Source organism: Felis catus, chromosome E1, assembly GCF_018350175.1.
Source record: "Felis catus isolate Fca126 chromosome E1, F.catus_Fca126_mat1.0, whole genome shotgun sequence".
Classification (NCBI taxonomy): Eukaryota; Metazoa; Chordata; class Mammalia; order Carnivora; family Felidae; genus Felis; species Felis catus.
The window spans coordinates 48,930,967-48,946,031 of NC_058381.1; the positions used below are offsets into that span (position 1 = coordinate 48,930,967).

Sequence of the window (15,065 nt, forward strand, 5' to 3'; positions counted from 1 at the left end):
GTTACCACAGACTAATTAAAATAATTGAAAGGAAGTGCTGGCTTTTGAATCTTTTGCGGGTCTTCGATGAAGTAATATCTTTATTCAAAAAGCATTAAAGCTGTCATGTGTGGCATCAGAGGTTCCGTTTTAAATGTGTGTGCCTTTATTTTTTTCCACACCTTTGTGTTTTTGTTTTTATTTCTGGCATACTGTGAAAATAGTTTTGGCACCGTTGAGAAGTTTGCATGTAAACATCAACTTACTTCATATCTTAAAACAGACCCAGTGCTTATATTTTGGCTAAAACAATCCTTTGTACGATTACATAGTTGTCTTAGACTTTTGGATGAAGTTTTCTTATCATCTTTCTTCTCCATACTGCAATATTTAAAAAGTATATGCTGAATCGCCCCAGGGTGAGAATTATCTTGGTTTCATCTTTCTTTTAAAGCAGTATTTATAATTATAAAGTGATCTGTGGATTTTTATTGGGGATATTTTGGAAGATACAGACACATGTGAAGAAGGAAATAAAACCACCTATAAAATCAACACCCAGAAATAAAAACTCTGGCAAAGTATTATATTACCTTTCAGTTTCTTTCTTTATGTATCCTTTAAACACACATTTTTCCTTAGGAAATTGAGGTGATACCAAGTATTGCTTTGTATATTTTGAGTAATTTTCCTTCTATTAAATATTGTTCCTAAGCATCTATTTTTAATGGCTGTATTATATTTCAAATTATGGAAGTATTCCGAGTTAATTTAACTTATCCCTACTGTTCAGCATTGAGATTTTTAATACTTTTCCCTAATATAAATAATCCTGGGGAAAATGTCTTTAATAATCTCTATATGCACCTCTAAATATTTCTTTGGGGTAATGAATTATATCTTACATGATAAAATTGAAATGGTGGATTTCTGTAAGTTTAGTATCATTAACAATTTAACTTCTAGAATAAAAATTAACACCCGGAAGCCTATTGAAAATTGTATGTTACTGTAAGATACGAGTAAAGAATTTATTACATGCAAAAATGAGGATGAAAATAAAAAGCAAAGAAAAACAGGAGCCATTTGAAGGCTGAGGAAGCAGCAATTTATATTGCCTTCATAAATACAAAAATACGAATTATATTTTTTTGTATTTGCAGGACAAAAATTTTTAATACTTTCCTATTTGAAATAGAAAATACCGGTCATATTGTTTTGTTATTTTTATCTGTTTCCCAGAGATATTTTTCAAACTTGGATATTTTTCCCTGAATTTAAATATATAGTTATGTTGTGATATGCATGGTTATCCTTTAGGATAACGTTATGTGTGCTTGCATTAGTCACTTGTATTAAACATTTACTCATGGGCATGATGATCAATGCTTTTCTGTTTTGAAATTGCTAGAGCCTCGCACGTCTGTGTAAGAAAACCCTGATGTGTCTTGTGCATGTTCTCATCTAAAAATGCTTTTGTTATTGCCGAGTGCTGTTTGAAAAATCATAAAGAGCAATGTTTCGAGAACATTGTTTATTTTAAAATGAAACGTGAAAGGGGCATCTGGGTGGCTCAGTTGGTTGAGCGTCTGGCTCTTGAATTCGGCTCAGGTCATGATGTCACAGTTCATAAGATTGAGCCCTGCGTCATTGCGGAGCCTGCTTAAAATTCTCTGTCTCCCTCCCCCTCCACCCCTGCTCCTCCGCTGCTCGTGCTCTTTCTCTCTCACTAAATAAATAAATAAACTTAAAAAAATAAAGTGCAATATGAAATATTAAATTAAATATTTAATCTTCATTTTCTTAACACCTAATCTTCATTCTTCAGAGGTAATCATCGCACAAAATTTAATGTGTATTCTCTTTAAAATTTTCTAGGAATATCTCGTTTGTTTATACAAATGAGATCATAGATCATTATATACTGTTTCAGTTTGCTTTTTTAACTGAAATATATATTCTGATAATATTTCTATGTCAGAAATTGTCTCCATTCTTTTAAATAGTCACATCGTATTTTACTGCGGTACCAGTATTTTATTAATATGGCTTCCTACTGAGGGATATAGTTTATGTAGAGTATTTTGCCCGAACAGTGTTTCAGGAACATCCCTGTGTAAATCTCTGGGTATCGTATGCTTATTCTTATATATTCTGTGAAATGGAATTGCTCGTTCACAGGGTTGCACGTTTAAACTTTATCTTGTCATCAACAGATTGCCCTTGAAGTAAGGTTCTGTCGACATAGGGCTGCAGGTGCGGGAAGAATGGGGAATGATGGCTAAGGCTCTGGGAGTTCTTTTGTGGAGTGATGAAAATGTGCTGAAATTAGATTGTGGTGATGGTTGCCTCATTCTCTGATATGGTAAAAACCACTGAATTGGATACTTTATTTATTTTTTATGTTTTTAAAGTTTATTCATTCATTTTGAGGGGGTGGGGCAGAGAGAGAGGCAGAGAGGGGCTCTGTGCTGTCAGCATGGAGCCTGACGTGGGGCTTGATCCCAGGAACCATAAGATCATGACCTGAGCCGAAACCAAAAGTCAAATGCTCAACTAACTGAGCCACCCAGGTGCCCCTGAATTGTATACTTTAAATAGGTGACTGTTCTGGTATAGGCGTCACGTCTGTCTCGACAAAGCTATTAACAAAAGGTTATATCTTGCTTATACTCGCACTGATGGTGTGAGAATGTCTGTTTTCCCAATTTCATCAACACTCAGTTCTAGACATTTTTGCTTCTCTGTGACATGAAAAATAGCATCCTATTGTTTTTATTTATTTATGTATTTATTTTATTTTATTATTTACTATTTACATTTATTATAAATGAGAATGAACATATTTTTTGTCTGTTTTAATTTCACTTTTGCGAGATGTCTTTTCTTAGAGTTTTCCATATTTTCATTGAATTGTTTGTCTTCCTTGTGATTCCTGGACAATTTATATAATATGCTAAAGAATTCCGGTCTTTGTCATTTATCTTGTGAGCATCTTTCTCTATATCTTTTGATTTATTTCTGGTGTTCTTTTTAGTGTGTAGAAGTTTTCTTTTAAAAGCTGGATCTGTCCATCTTTTCTCTGTGGCTTCTGGTTTTTGTACCAGACCCAGAAAAGCATTTCCTCTTCCGAGATTAGGGGGAAAACAACAACAACAACAAAAACTCATATTTTTGTCTCTTTTTAAATCTTATTTTTATATGTAAATCTCAGATCTATTTCAGAGGCTTTTGTTGTGAGTTTTGATGGTAAGTTTTGATGGTAATCTAGGTTAGTCAATTTGAATGTTTACAGTAAAAATTTAGGAGGTTGCAATGCTTATGTGAGAAAAGGCAGTGAGTGTGGAGAGAGTTGACTAATAGGACATTTTATGCAGATTAGAGAGTTTATATGTCATGAAGCATTAAGTAAGGATTTAATTCTTTTAAACTTTAGGGAGTCCAAAAATACTGAATTAGCCTTTAGAAATCAAACTTAATAAACCACAGCTTTCATTTTAAATTTATAATTGTGTGGAAAATACCATAGATGTTACATGAGTAATTTTTGCAATATTGTTTTATTAGAGCTAAAGACTTGTAGTTTTCTTTTGGTGGTTAAAAATGTATACACCTATAAAATATTTAAAGATGTTCTTTTACATTTCATTAATTTTGGGCATTATGGGAAAACATGTTCAGAGAGAGGGATCCTTTATTTTGACTCGCCTATCATTCGCAAACACACTTGAACTTGTTTGCCTTTGTAATTGCTAACACATTTCCTGTGATATGTACATCACAGAATTCTGTGACAGTGAGCATCATTAAGCAGTGGGCTTTTTCTCTTAGTGTTCTTAGAGAAGATTTCTGACACAGCTTAAGTCATTTGGAAAACCGTTGTCACTGGAAATGAAGTAAGAGACAACACAACAAGGGGAGATCAATTTTCAGAGCGGCCATCAGTTTTCAGAGAACAGATGGTAGAAATTGCTCTTTTTGTTAAATAAAATAGAAACTTTCCTTTGAACTTCACCTTCACTTATATCGAAGGTTCTCACTTATCGTGTAAAAAAGGATGTTGCTTCCTTCTTACATGTAATGCCAATGAGCCATTCTTCCCTTTGTGAATCTGTTAGTTGAATGTAGAATTTGAATACATCCAAGATAGCAAAACTTACATTATTGACCTAATAAGTGAAAAATTGATATTTGTAAACATTTCGCCTGAATATAAATTCAGATACACACAGGATCCCAAAACATAATAAATAAGTATACCAAGGAATACCACCGTAAACAGCATCCGGGCAAGGGTTAGATCATTGCTAACATGCCAGGCGCCTGCTGTCTGACCCTTCCCAAACATGCTCGTTTCCATCTTCCCGAGAAGTAAACAGCTATCCTGATTTTTCTGATAATTTCCCTCCTTTGTTTTTAAAGTTGATTTTATCACCAACGCCGGTATCCTTAAAAATGAAAATATTTTTATTTTAGTAGATTTTAAACTTCATATAAATAGAACTAAACTTTATAGATAGTCTTTTGCTTCTTTTGCTCAGTAGTATGTTGGCAAATCTGCTATGATCATCTTTGTTGTGCTTTCATCTAGCTTTCTGTTAATGAATCTGCCACAATTTCTTGCCATATTCTTTTGAATCTGTTATCAATTTTGGATTTAAAAAAGTTTTTAATGTTTTTATTTATTTTTGAGAGAGAGAGAGAGAGACAGAGAGTGAACGGTGGAGGGGCAGAGAGAGGGAGACACAGAATCCGAAACAGGCTCCAGGCTCAGAGCTGTCAGCACAGAGCCCGACGTGGGCCTCAAACCCATGAACCATGAGATCATGACCTGAGCCGAAGGTGGCCGCTCAACCGACTAAGCCACCCAGGCGCCCCTAATTTTTGGATTTTACAAATAATTCTACAAACAATCATGTGCATGCATCGTGACACAAATGTGTAAGAGTTTCTCTAGGGAAGGTGGGTTCTCAAAGTGTCCATGAGCCCGCAGTCCGTGACCCTTCCGTGAGGTTTGTGAGGTCAAAGTTACTTTTGTAGTAATATTTAGATGTTGTTTATTTATTACTTTACTGTGTTGACATTTGCACCGATGGTGCAGGTGCAGTGCTGGGTAGACCTGTATCTTTGCCCAAATCAAGGCAGCGGCACCAAATTGTACTTGTAGTTGTTACATTCTTCAGGGCCACATGGTCACGGGAAGAACTGAACAATTTTACTCCAGAATGTTTTTGATGATACCTGGGTGATGAAATGGAACTTTGATTGAAAACTTGGGTGGCACACGGAGGTATGGTGGCTGCCCAGAGGAGAAACACTTGTGTGGTTCTTTGAGTTAGGAACTGCTGCTGTTTTGTGGAATCCTGTTTTTATTTGAAGCAATGGCTGACAAACGACGGTTATTCAGACCTGGATATTTGGCAGACGTTCTCTGCACAGTGAACAAAATGCGCCTGTCACTTCAAGTAAAACAACTGATGATATTTGTTGCTGATGATAATATTAGAATTTTGGAAAACTTGTGTCAGTCACCTGTGAGCTTGAGAGCTTTCTAATACTAAGACTTTTTGGATGAGGTCAGTGGGGATATTAACCGATGCGAAGTTTTGATATTGGGAGTATGAAATTTTCAATATTTGGAAACCCACGTAACTCATTGCACTGATGTTTTCCAGACGAGTAGTGCATGCTGTCATAAAATCACGCCCGGGTAAAAGGTCCATTCCAAGTTCAAGAGAGACTAACAGAACTTACTGTGACAGAGCATGAAAAGTTTCAGATTCCACAATGCAAGTAATTCTATAAACCTAGCACTTGTGAGTGTTGGTCTACTTCAGAAGACTGTCTATAATTATCTGAAAAGGGCACCAAAATATTTTTTCCCTCTACAGCTACAGCCACATTTATGTAAGGAAGCATTTGAGGAAGAGCAAATTCCAACTTATACAAATTCTTTGAGACAGTATAGAAGGAAGGAATACTTCTCAATTCATTTTATGAGACGGACTCTGACACCAAAACCAAAAAGGACATTTCAAGAAAAAAAAATTAAATCCCAGTAAAAATAAAAATTTAATAACAAAGTTCATTATCAATACACTGAGAAAAGACAATAAATGATGCTGGTACAATCTTTCATTTATAGGGAAGAAAATAAAACTGGGTCCTTGTCCTGTAAGAGCAAAAAGAAACAAAAACCAACTCTGGATGTACTAAACATTTTGTAAATGCCCAGACAAAAAGCCTTAAAACAACAGAAATCTTGCAAAAAAAAAAAAAAAAAAATCTGGGAATCCTAAGATCTTTCTAACCTAATCCAGAGCGTATAAAAGAAAGGATAGTAGTATTTGACTTGAGTGAAGTAAAAGGGTTTGTGTGGTAAAAAAAAAAAGCCCACAACAGACAAGGTCAGTGGAAATATAATACATGTATGGGGAAAATATTTGGGACAGACTGTGTGTTAATGTGTAGAGCAGAGCAGGAGGTCTTACTGACAGAAATGTGGACCAAAATTGTGAAAGGGCATTTTCCAGAAGAACAGATTCATATAGATCCAAAATGTGTGACAAGGGGCTAGGACACAGTAGTTTTCAGGCACATGCAAATTAGAATAGTAGGGGCACCTGGGTGGCTCAGTCGGTTAAGCGTCTGACTTTGGCTCAGGTCATGGTCTCGCGGTCTGTGAGTTCCAGCCCCGCGTCGGGCTCTGTGCCGATAGCTTGGAGCCTGGAGCCTGCTTCTGTTTCTGTGTCTCCCTCTTTCTCTGCCCCTCCCCCACTCTGTCTCATCCTTTCAAAAATGAATAAATGTTAAAAAAAAAAAAAGTTAAAAGAAGAATAGTAAAGAGGTAACAACTAGGTCTTATTTTATTTTATCTTATCTTTTCATGTTATCTTATCTTATTCTCTTATCATCTTATCATCCAGCTTAGGATTCTGTGACTCCATCTCTCTCTGCTACTCCCCCACGTTCTCTCTCTCTCTCTCTCTCTCTCTCTCTCTCTCTCTCTCTCTCTTTTAAAGATAAACATTAAAAAAAAAGAAAATGAGATGGAAAAAACTTAAGGGGAATGTTGAACAAACTTTGTTTTCATTAAGGATTAGGTGGAAGCAACTGAAAGGAATGAATAAAAACGATAGCAGGTGTTTTAGAGTAGCATGAGGTACTGTTCACAAAGAAAAGCGAGATGCAGAAAAAAAATATATTTGTGTGGGTAAAACATTCATAATAAGATATGTATGGCGAAGGCATAGTGGTTTAAAGAAGAGAATTTGTTTCACTTGCATCGGACAGTCCAGGGGGCGTTGGGAGTGCTCCGCTCTGTGAAATCATCAGGGACCCAGGTGTTGGGGAAGCTCTGTCCTCTTCAGCGTGTGACTTCAGTCTCTGGGTCTGAGATGGCAGTTGCTCCCAAGTACCTTACCTTTTAAGTGTCATCCTTCAGAAAGACAGAAAACATGGAGAGAAGGCCACTTTATTTATTTTATTTTATTTTATTTTATTTTATTTTATTTTATTTTATTTTATTTTATTTTATTTTTTTTATTAAAAAAAATTTTTTTTTAACGTTTATTTATTTTTGAGACAGAGAGAGACAGAGCATGAACGGGGGAGGGTCAGAGAGAGGGAGACACAGAATCTGAAACAGGCTTCAGGCTCTGAGCTGTCAGCACAGAGCCCGACGCGGGGCTCAAACTCACGGACCGTGAGATCGTGACCTGAGCCGAAGTCAGCCGCTTAACCGACTGAGCCACCCAGGCGCCCCATACTTTATTTTTAAAGCTGTCCAGCCAAAGTTGCCTATGACATTTCTGTCTCAATAGCCTCCTTGACCATACCTAGTCCCATGGTCACAAGCAGCCTCCTGTGGTACAGCCCAGCCCGAATTTGGTGGTGGTGGGGGGGGCCTCAAAGGAAGAAAAGGAAGGTAGATATCTGAGTACATTGGCAGTCTGTGCTACAAAACCCCATACTAGTGTATGCATTTTTGCCTAAGTGTGTTTGTACGTGATTCTGTGAACAGGGCAGGAGATAAACAGATACAATGGACTGTTAGTAGGGAATACCCCATGCGGGTATTGATGTAGAAGGACATGGGGAGAAGAGGGAGGAATTCAAAGGAAAAGAACACCAAGGAGTGCAGAGAAGCGAAACAAAATAAACAAAAACTCAGCATGGAGGATGTTTAGGATTACGTTTGTGTTTCATGTAGCGTGCGTTCATGTATGATATATAAGAAAGTTTAAAAATTAGAAAAAAATACCAGGATGCACCGGCTGTGTTTAAATATCACTTCTTTCCTGAATGTAATGAGTTCTGAGGAGACTAGAAATTACCGTTGAGGAGAATTCCGTACATCTCTAAGCCTCGCAGATAAGGTAACGAGAGATAGATGCATTGTTCTTTGTGCTGCGTCTATAAATAAGCACAACAAATAACAATTGGTATTATGAAATATTGCAAATGAATATCGTGAGAATAGGATACCCTGGAGATGTTAATTGGGAAGAATCTTAGTTACTAACACATGATAATATCCCCCGAGTAGTAAGTACCAGAATTCTTTAAAAAGATGATTACAACAATTAGTTATCCGAGTAAGTAGAGTGATGATTATTTTAGAAATCACTTCTGCAATTTGCCGTCATGTTGGTTGAGATGTAGAAAGTGTGAATAAGCAACTATATCGTGCAGCTATGTTGCTTTCGAAACTGGCATCAGCAGTGTTTTTGAGCTTTTATGCCTTACAATTTAATTACTACGCAGGTACAGTAAATAAAGGCGAATAATATTTCGGTGATGTTACATTTTTTACTTTATTGAAAACTTATAGTTTGTAGAATTATTCTCCACATCAGAATAAATCTTGCCCTTTTTGTATCTCTTATTCCTTTTGATATGACTGATGATGATTGATATGATTTGATATGATATGAATGCTAGTTATCAACAGTAAAGCTTTGGGATAACATTAGAAGGAATTCACTTGTACTTTAAAATATGTAGATGATGCCTGCCTAAATAACTTTAATATATATATTTTTTTACAAAGTCATCAATAGTTATTATGCTATTTTATTTTTGGTGTATTTTTATTATTGGTGTTCTACTGATTTCAGTATCAAATATTAAAGTTTGCACCTGCAAAATTGCTAATAGGCAAAAGTACCATTTTGAATAAGAAATTTACTCTTCTGTAGGAGTGAATGTTCAGTGCCTGAGCAAATAGATTGATAAATATTCCTTAAAAAACACACCACTTAGGGGCACCTGGGTGGCGCAGTCGGTTAAGCGTCCGACTTCAGCCAGGTCACGATCTCGCGGTCCGTGAGTTCGAGCCCCGCATCGGGCTCTGGGCTGATGGCTCGGAGCCTGGAGCCTGTTTCCGATTCTGTGTCTCCCTCTCTCTCTGCCCCTCCCCCATTCATGCTCTGTCTCTCTCTGTCCCAAAAATAAATAAACGTTGAAAAAAAAATTAAAAAAAAAAAAACAAAAAAAAAACAAACAAAAAAAACCACACCACTTAATTCAAAGTTCACGAGTTTTCCGTTGAGTGAAATGACAATGGTAACTGTCCTAAACTTTAGCTAGTTTCATACTGTAAGTGGGATATTTTTAAACCCAAGGAAAAACTTTAATCCTAAGTGAGCACCTTCATCAGCTTTATTCATTTAGTAAGAATGTCCAACCTCAGAGCTATTCTTTGAAGCACATACTTAAGAGAAAATGAAGCCAAATGGACTTTCTAAGTAAAATGTCTTAAGGTCTAAGTAAAAATTCTAGAAATTCTCTGAAAAATAGCCTCAGGGCACGCCCTCCAGAGAGGGAAACTTTCCATTTTCAGTTTCTTTGCTTTGGCAGTAGGTTATCTGTGGATTGGCTTGTCACACACTCCTTGTATTCCTGCGGCATAGTCCTGGTCTCTTGCTGGCTGTCTGCTGCTTTTTCTAGAAGTGGGTGGTTTAGCCCTGAGGTGGTGGTTCAAGGAATTGAGTGGATCTTCTGGTCCTTTTGCTTAGGGACTTGGTCAGAGGAGGTAAAGCTTTCCTCCTTCCATTTATCCCAACTGATTCTTGCCAGAAAATATTTTTGAGGGGCAAACGGCCTAGACAGGTATTTTAGTTCCAAACCAAACCCCTCTTACATTACAGGATTGATAGATGAAAGCAAGTTGAACAGTGGCTGATTTTGGAAATAGGGTAAGAGTACTCACTTTTCTCACGCATCGCTTGAAGAAGGGCTCCTCTGCCCACACTCCTTAGTGGCTCCCTCTTCTTAGCCTGACATCGAGAGTTCTATAATTTAGGCTCAGTTATTCATTTGTCTAATTTTTAAAACTTATGTTAACATATATGTACCCGTGTACTTATACATATACATAAGTATAGTACAAAGAGAATACGGATGTGACTACAAAGTTTAATTGTTTTATTCGGCAGACATTATGAGAAAAGCCCCTAAAACTTGTATTTCCGTTCCAGGAAAGAAGCAAAGAAAGTATAGTGAAAACCAGCTACAGGGCACTGTGGAATTTAAAGTGATACGAGGTATATCGAGAAGGAAAAATTGCTGTTTTCTGGGAAGCTTGGGGAAGACTTGACGGGGAAAGTGACACCTGAGTCACGAGATGTTAATAGGAAGAGAAGACATGGAAGCAGGAACCCAGAGTGTGTGTGTTTAGCTGGAGCTCATAGACCCCTTGGCTGGTGGTACAGGGAAAAGACAAGGAAGGGAGTGTGGTAAAATCACACACGCATGTCGCCGCCGAGCCAAGGCCCAGGGAGCTACTGAAGTATGCCTTTTCCACAACTGTGCTTGAGGAAGGTGAATGAGCAGTGGGGTCTCGGGGGGGTCAGTGGGGTGGGGGAGGGGAGTGAGGCATCTGCAGTGAAGAGGCTGTCCGACGGCGGAGGTGTGGGTGCGCGGGGAACTCTGTAGGGCGGTAACAGAATGTGGTGACTCGGGGGATGTTGAGGGTCAGGGACAAGGAGGAGTCAAAGATAAGGCACCTGTTTGTATGTAGTGAGTATTATTTTGTACTGAGTGTTGAAGTGTACTGCAGCGACGTCCAACTGGAGGCGGCTAGGAGGTGGTAGAAACTAGGAAAGACCCGGGTCCTGGAGACGGACAGTAGTGACTCAATTGCGTGCGAGATCAGAGTGAAACTCACCAAAGGCAAATGTTTACTTTTAGTGGAGGCGGCTCTGGGGCACATTGGAAGAACGGGATGATGAAGAGGAGACAGAGAAATACTCTCCAGATCGAGGGGAGCCCCCGAACAGCACAGGGTCACAGAAGCTGAGGAAAAAAAGATGGTCCTAGTGCGAATCACGGAGACAAAAGCGTGGAATTTGCCCTTAGATTTGGTGATCCAAGAGGCTTTTGGAGGAAAAATGATAATTATGTCACAAGGTGACCTTTCAGATGGCAGTTTTAATGAAAGGTGAAAGGCAAATGATGAAGGGAAGAAGTGGAAATGCAGAATGTGGAATACATGCGGAGTGAAAGGCTCATCAGTTAAAAATGAGAAGGAAAAGAGAAAAACCAATGATACTCTGGTGAAAGCTCATATATTTTTTAAATAGCAATTCCTGCTGGTAACTCTTGTTTTGTGTGTGTTTATTTATTTTGAGAGAGAGAGGGAGAGAGAGAGAGAGCGCGACAGCGACCACGAGCCGGGGAGGGGCAGAGAGAAAGGGAGAGAGAGGATCCCAAGCAGACTCTGCACTGTCCGCACAGAGCCCAACATGGGGCTCAAACTCACAAACTGCGAGATTATCGCCTGAGCCAAAATCAAGAGTTGGAGGCTTACCCGACTGAGCCACCCAGGTGCCTCTCTGCTGGTAACTCTGAATTGGTCTTTAAAAAAAAAAAATCAAATATTAATTTAATCAATCTAGTAAATAAGTATCACTGAGGAAAGTGTGTGTAAAGGTCTACAAACGGTAGGAGCTCTTAATTTATTTACCAAAATTAAAAGAAGTCTTTAGGGAACGAAAGTCGAATCACAGCGTGTTTTAAAAGTGTCAGTGACTTGTGGTTGTGGGCCCATCCCTTCTTTCCTCGTCAGTTGTGCTGGGTTTTCTGTCCCAGGCTAGCGCTTCTTATTAAAACCGTAGGATTGTTTAGTTAGAGAGCATCTTACTTTCCTTTCTTGAGTCCTGTCTACATTTTGAGCTGGTTAAAGTAGGTGAACACTCCTGTTTTAAAAGCTACTTACCTTTATTTAGCTTGAGTTCATTGGGAATATGAACTCAGGCTTTGTACCTCTCTGGCCTGGTGACCTTGAGCAGGTACCTCTTTGTGCTGTAATGAGTCAATATGGATACATTATTATTCACTAAAGTCCAGGATTTACTTTAAATATATGTAGTTATATATGTAGTATATATGTAGTTCTATAGTTGTGTGGGTTTTGAAAAATGTATAATGTCACATGTCTGCCATTCCAGTATCATATAGAATAATATGCCCTAAAAATCGCTATTTTTAAAATGGACTTGCCAATGTCATTTTGAGGATTACTTGAAATAATGAAATAATGCAGGTAAATTGTTAGGAACAGAGCTTTGCAAATAGGTTATAATCAATCCAATGTTTGTTGTTTTTCTGCTTCTGCAATTTCTTTTCTTTTTTAATGCTTATTTACTTATTTTGAGAGAGAGAAAGAGAGAGCAGAGGGGGGGCGGACAGAGAGGGAGAGAGACAGAATCTCAAGCAGACGCCATACTGTCAGCGCAGAGCCCAGTGTGGGGCTTGATCCAACAAACGGTGAACCGTGACCTGAGCCGAAATCAAGAGCTGGGCGTTCAACCGACAGCCCCCCAGGCGCCCCTGTATATCTTTCTTTGTGAAGTATTTGTTTCATGCTATTACACTGAAAAAGAAATAAGGTTATTTGCCACTTTATTATTAAGTTGTAAGAGTTCTTTTAAATTCGGGATACAAATCAATATTTTATATTCTAGATACTTTTAATATTCTGGATATAAAATATATTTTTCTACTCTGGATATAAATGGAAAAACTTTTTTTTTTGGTACATACATAATTAGGATGTCTTCTTAATATCACTGGGATGAATTCCCTTATCACTGTAAAATATCCTCTATCTTTTATAGCAGTCTTTGTCTTGGCTTGCATGAGCATGGCTTATCTTTTTGTATCCTTTAATTTTCAATCGATTTGTGCATTTATATTTAAAACAGAGTAATGGTAGACAACATATAGTGGGGCCATTCTTTAAAAAAGTAGCCTTAACAGTCTCTGTCTCATTAATTGGAATTGTTAGTTCGTTTAAATTTAATGTAATTATTGATATGGCTGGTTGGCTTTAAGTGTACTTTCTTGGTATTTGTTGTCATCATTACTTCCCCCCCATCCCCCACTCCTTTATTGTCCTGTTTTCAGCTATTCATTTAAAAAGTTACTTCATTTAAATATTTCTATTCAGGGGAGCCTGGGTGGCCCAGTCGGTTGAGCGTCAGACTTTGGCTCAGGTCATGATCTCACGGTTCGTGGGTTTGGGCCCCGCGTTGGGCTCTGTGCTGACCGCTCAGAGCCTGGAGCCTGCGTCGGATTCTGTGTCTCCCTCTCTCTCTGCCCCTCCCCTGCTCATGCTCTGTCTCTCTCTCAAAAATAAATAAACATAAAAAAACCCCCAAAAACAAAGAAAGAGACACTCCCTTTATAAAAAAAAAATTAAAAAAATTTTCTGTTGAATTCTTAAGTTATATATCCCTTGATAGTTTTCTTTATTGGTTGTTCTAGGGCTACAAATGTGCATCCTGACCCTGTCAAGGTCTAGGTAGAGTCCGTAAGGAACCGCTTCATGCTGGACCTTTCCCACACTCTGCTTCCCACGTTGCAAATCTAACAATTAAAAAATAGTATCATTCAGTTTAACCCTGTCCCGATTCCCTGTGCTGTTGTTGACAAAGTTCTACATGCATTAAACCCCACCTTCCAGTGTCGTTGCTGTTACTTTAGATGTCTTTTGAGGACATTGTAAGAGAAAAACACTCTGGTGTGTTTATGCACTTATTTACTATATTTCAAGTACTCTTCGTTTTTCTGTATCTGAGTTTGTATCTGGTGTCATTTCCTTTCATCCTCAGGAACATCTTTTATTACTTCTTGTGGTACAGTTCTAATAGTGACAGCCTCCGTCAACGTTTCTTTTATCTGAAATGTTTTTTCTTTTCCCCTCTTAGCACTTCTAAGATATTGCTCCTTTGTCCTCTGGCCTCTATTGTTTCTCAGGAGCAGCAGGCAGTCATTCTTATTATTGTTCCCCTGTAGATAATGTGTCTTTTCTTCTGGCTGTTTTTAAAACTTTCTCTTTCTCTTTGGTTTTCAGTAGTGAGACTATACACACCTGGATGTTGTTTTCTTTGTATTTATCCCGCTTAAGAGTTCACGGAGCATCTTGGATCTCTGAGTTAGTGTTTTTTATTTTTTATCAAACTTGGGAAGTTTTGGGCCATTATTTCTTTAAATATTGCCCTCTCTTTTCTAATTGCCCTCTTTAGGTGTATTGAGACTCTTTGATTTTTGTCCCACAGGTTCTTTAAGTTTTGTTTATTTTTTCATTAATTCTTCAATCTTTTTTTCTCTCAGGTCATTGGGTTAGATAATTTCTATTGATGTGTCATTAAATTTACAGACGCTTTCTTCTGCCATTTCAAATGTACTGTTAAGCTTATCAAGGGATCCCCCCCCCTTTCAGTTATTATAATTTTGCATCCTGGAATTTCTGCTTATTTCCTTCTTACAATTCCATTTTGCTGCTGAGATTCCTTATCTCTTCTCTCATTAAAATAAATTTTTCTTTAATTTTTTGAATATATTTTCCCCTGCTTCTTTCAAGTATTTATATTAACTGCTTTAAAGTCATGTATGCTAAGTAGGTTCATCTTGGGCCTTATTAACTCCTTTCATGTATTTGTTCTTGTCTATAGACACTTTTCTTTTTCTCATGTTTATTAATTTCTGCATGAAGGACATTGTGGATGATACATTTTAGAGACCTCTAGATTCCGTTGTCTTCCTCCATAGAATAGTGATTTTTGTTGTTGTTGTTCTGG

The 15,065-nt window shown here is 37.8% G+C and overlaps 1 protein-coding gene and 1 long non-coding RNA gene across 20 annotated transcripts in view; both read left to right on the forward strand.

Moving 5' to 3' along the window:
* CEP112 (centrosomal protein 112) overlaps positions 1-15,065 on the forward strand; it is a 467,190-nt gene that overhangs the window by 59,039 nt on the left and 393,086 nt on the right. The gene's annotated exons all lie outside the window — the stretch shown is intronic.
* Positions 2,500-6,375, forward strand: LOC123382003. Its single transcript, XR_006589716.1, has 2 exons — positions 2,500-3,228; positions 5,655-6,375. It is a non-coding gene; the product is annotated as an uncharacterized LOC123382003 (long non-coding RNA).